Source organism: Equus quagga, chromosome 2 (assembly GCF_021613505.1).
Source record: "Equus quagga isolate Etosha38 chromosome 2, UCLA_HA_Equagga_1.0, whole genome shotgun sequence".
NCBI classification, from domain to species: domain Eukaryota; kingdom Metazoa; phylum Chordata; class Mammalia; order Perissodactyla; family Equidae; genus Equus; species Equus quagga.
The window spans coordinates 34,469,313-34,474,212 of NC_060268.1; the positions used below are offsets into that span (position 1 = coordinate 34,469,313).

A 4,900-nucleotide genomic window follows, 5' to 3' on the forward strand; every position below is an offset into this window, starting at 1 on the left:
ATTCGAACTGGTGAAACCCTGGGCCGCCGAAGCAGAGTGAGTGAACTTAACCACTCCACCACTGGGGCAGCCCCTAAGCTTGAATTTTAAAATGAGGATGATGATTCACACCTCATGTAGCTGTTGCCTAGTGGTTGCATGTATGAATGGATAGATAGATGGATGGATGGATGGATAAATAGAATAGAATACCTAAAATGTTTACAATATTTTAGAGTTTTTACGGTCAATAGTACATTGTTCTGCATTCCTTGAGCTTTACTTGTGAGTTGACAGGCAAGTCTTATCAAAGTACATCTTTGCTAAAAGAATCAGCTCTCATCTCTTAGTTCTGAGTACTATATAATGGCAGCATTGTTTTGTGCCACTGTTTAATAATTCAAATGTTTCAATGGATAGATTGTATCCTCTGCAAATATAACTCTTCACATAATATAAATAACTTCAAGAGAAATTAGATTTTAGAATGTAGCTTATCACAAAAATATAGTTTATTCCAATTTCAAAGCACTACCCCCCAAAAAAATAATTTTAAAATTTTTTATCTTTTCCTATGATAGATAAAATAAGCCTGACAAAATTAAAGGGGCCTTTCATGCTACCCAGAAAGGAGTCCCTACGGCGTTTTCTGGGTTACTGTCTTAACTTAAAGGGAAACTTGCACAATGTCCAGAGCCTTTGATGTCCCACAAATGAAGGAAGAGGGTATCCTCAAATTCTTGGCAAGAGGAACCCACTTAGGCAGCACCAACCTTGATTTCCAAATGGAACAGTCATGTACTAAGGAAAAAGTGGTGGCATTACCTCAAATATCTGAAGAGAACCTGGGAGAAGCTTCTGTTGGCATCTTGTGCCATTGTCTCCACTGCAAATCTGGCTGACATCAGTGTCACATCCTCCAGAATACTGGCCAGTGAGTTGTGCTGAAGTTCACTGCTGCTGTCATTGGAGCCACTGCTACTGCTGGCCACAGCACTCCTGGAAGCTTCCCTGATGGGATCCAGGCAGCTCCGGCAGCCGTGTCTTCCGGGAGTCGTGTCTTCCGGGAGTACTGATCCCACGGCTGACCGCCAGCTTCCCACAGGGGCACCTTATGTTAACCTGCCCACCATCTCAGTGTGTAACACAGACACTGCTCAGTGCTACGCGGGTATTGTCATCCCAGGCCACAACCGGGGAGCTCGCTCAGTTAGGTGTGAAGTAGGGGTTGCTGGCTAGGGAAGTTCTGCGCATGCGCAGCTCCATGTCCCGTGAGCATTCGGGAGAGGTCATGCGTGATCTACTTCTACAGAGCTCCCGAAGAGAGGAAAAGGAAGAGTAGGCTGCTGCTGAAAAGGCTGCCACCAAGGAGGAATTCCAGAGTGAATGGACCCCTCCGGCTCCCAAGTTCACTGCTTCTTAACCTGAGGTCGCAGCCGGGTCAGGTGGCACGTAGGTGCCCTCTGTGTCTATTCAGCGGTTGCCTCCTGCGGACCGGATGGAGCCTCAGCCTGTCACTGAGGACTGGTCTGCAGCTCCCGCTGCTCAGGCCTTTCTGGGTCTTAAGCTGCTCTTCCATAGACTCTTAAATAGGATATGGAAATAAGGTTGCCAGAAAATAAACAGTTTAACAAATAATAAATGAAAGGGGATCTTCCTTACCTTTCCAATGTTTGGAAACATAGCCTTCACATCCAGCATGTTACAGGAACTATGCAATTTTTCTGATCTCTATTTCTAATTTTTAATTGTCTTCATTTTAGTTTTCTTTTAGTTTGTTATCTAAAAGTTAAGCTTTCTTATAAATTGTTTCCAAAACAATGTATCATGAAAAATACATTAGAAAGAGAAAAAGTAATTTGGCTTGGGTAATCATTGTTAACAGTACTAATTCATTTTTTAAAAGTATATTAAAATGAGAAAGTGATTGAAAACCACTAGATAACCATTTGAGGCATTATTTAAAAGCTCTGTTTGGATGAGTAGGAGACTGTAAACTTATCGAAAACGAAAGCAGATTCTTTAGCTGTCATTTTCTTCAACTGTAATGATGTCCTTCTTATCCGTAACAGAGTAAATGAACATTTAGACATGGCGAAGCAACTGTATTTGAAGAAAAGAAGAAAAGTGAAGGTAAGAAACGAGCATACTATGTGCCAGCATTTACATAGTTGTCATTACTTTTAATTCTCACAAAAACTACCAAGCAGGTATTTAATTAGAAGCTCAGAGGAGTGGAGCTGCTTACCTCCTAGGTAAGACCTCCTAGGTGGTAAGTGGCACAGCTCGGTTCCAACGTCAAAGTTCAAACTTTCTCCTTTACCAGGCAGCCTCTCAGCTACCACATGGTCTCTCATGAAAATAATAAAAAAACTGTTGAGAAGATATTGTGAAACATCTTAAGACATTTAAAAATATTTTTATAGAAGACATAATTATTCCCGTTATCACTGTGATTAAAATAAACAACATCAATCTCAACAGTGGTAATGCATTTGAGTCTTAAATTGTCTCTCTCAGAACCCCTGAGAGTATATAGAACGCACGGCATTGACTTTCTTTTCATAACTGGACAGTTTACTTTTAGAGTCGTAATATGATGTGTTTAGCATAGGATCACAGGAACATCAAGACTGCTCCGCAGACCTTCTCTATGGTCTGAGAAGTTCTAAATCTTTATTTTAGGAGGAAAATATGAACTCCAAATTTCAATATAATTGAATGAAAGCAATATCTAGAAATCTAATCAAACAAATCTGTTTTAAATCAGAACTATGACAGCATCAAGAGTGAAAATTCCAGGTCATTTTTGACCCTCCTTTTCGTTGTTGTAATCTTTCTCTACTCCTTGCTTTTCCTTGCCTCTTCTTGTTTATTTAACAAATATTCATTATATATTTATTATGTCCCTTGCATTTTGCTGTACTGTTTGCTAATCTCTGGTAAGAGAAACTAATGAAAATTAAATATTAGTAATAATAGAAAAGAATGTATTTTTCAATGCATTGATAAAATTCATCAGTCATGTTGAAGGAAATCTTATTGGGAATGAAGGATTGAAAAATAAGTTCCTTAACAAAATAAATAAATATAATAATGATAGATGGTTGTAGATCAATCTTATATCTAAAAGGGAAACTAAGTTTACAGGCATGTCAGTTAAATATAGGAAGAACAGCGCCAAAATGATATCTGGTGTCTTCATTTAACGTCATTCTTGAAATTTTGGCTAATTTCAAGAAAATATAAAGCACTAATAAGAGATTTTGCTGTCAGAAAATACAACACAAAATTATGATGATGTGCAGTTGATATGGTTTTATACCTAGAATTTCACTGCACAAAAGAATAAACATGAAAATGTCGGAATTAATAAGAGAGCTCAATAAAATGACCAAACATAAGATTATTTTATCAGCTGTTTGTTCTGGAAACTTTTACACCTACAAAAAAGTTGGAAGACTAGTACAATGAACATCCCCATTTTTTAAACCAAGATTCATCAGTTGTTAAAATTTTTCCACATTTGCTTTCTCATTTTATTCATACGTCTATGTGTTTGTATATATTTTCTGTCTTTTGTGGCGGGACTAAGGCATTTGAGAGGAAGTTACGGGTGGTGCTATACTTGATCCCTAAAACTTCAGCATGTATACAGGAGTATCTTCAAAAGTCAATATCTTCTCATATATAAGCATTAATTCGTTAGGAAATATAATGAAAAACATATCATTTACACTAACAACAAAAAATTAATGACCTTATTGAGAAATATGTTGGACCTAAATTAGGAAAATTATTTAAAAAATGACTAAGCTATACAAAGGATAAACTATATTCCTGGATAGAAGATAACATATAATAAAATTACCATTTTTCCCAATTTAATTTATATGTATATATTACACAAAATCTGATCAGAACTACATTGCTATTTTTTAAAACTTAACAAAATCTGCTAATATTGGTCAGAAAGAAGACCAGGCAAGAATCAAAAACATAGCTTTGACAAACACAGACAGATAGAGATTGGATTAGTGGTTACCAGAGGGGAAGGAGGGAGGGAGGAAGGTGAAAGAGGTGATTAGGCGCACGTGTGTGTTGATGGGTTGTAATTAGTCTTTGAGTGGTGAACACGATGTAATCTACACAGAAATCAAAATATAATGATGTACATCTGAAATTTATATAATGTTATAAATCAGTGTTACTGCAATAAAAAAAAAAAGAAAAAAGCAGTTTTGAAACAAAAAGGAAAGAAAACTAACTCTACATTTAGGCCACCTCGAGAACCAGACACCAGAGACCATAGCTACTGTCAGTAGAACAAAATTTGAGCCCCATGTTATCACCACAACTTGTTTGACCTTGGACAAGTGATTAACTTCTCGGAGATTTAGGTTTCTCATCTATAAAACAGGCATGAAAACATTTGTTTTGTAGTGTTATGTGGGAATTCCAAGCAACCCACTCGAAGAATGTAATACAATGTCCAGGCAAGGAAGAAAAAGTCAATATGTGTCTTAGAGCTACTTGGAGATTATGGCTTTTTGGAGCACTTTGGAGATTATCATCTATAATCATTTAAGATCCAAAATAAATTTCAGCTCTATCCAAAGACTGGATATTACAAAAAAGTAGATATTTCAAGGTTGGGAAATTAAAAAATAAGGAAAGAGAAGTAAACCATAAAAAAGGAAATATAAATTAAAATTTATGAAATCTCTGGGGTAGAAGTTTCCTGTCTTAAAAATGATACAATAAATTATAAAATTTAGCATAGGAAAAAATTCTGGAAGAAAACACATCCAAATATTAGCAATGTTTGTCTTTGGATGGTGAAGCTATGGATGATCTTTTCCTTTATTCAACTTTTCTGCATTTTCCAAAAATGCTACAAGAAGCACATATTAACTTATGA

General features: G+C 36.4%; 1 pseudogene; it reads left to right on the plus strand.

Moving 5' to 3' along the window:
- The first annotated feature begins 665 nt into the window (after positions 1 to 665).
- Positions 666 to 1,585, plus strand: LOC124235122 (40S ribosomal protein SA-like; annotated as a pseudogene).
- The last annotated feature ends 3,315 nt before the right edge of the window (positions 1,586 to 4,900 follow it).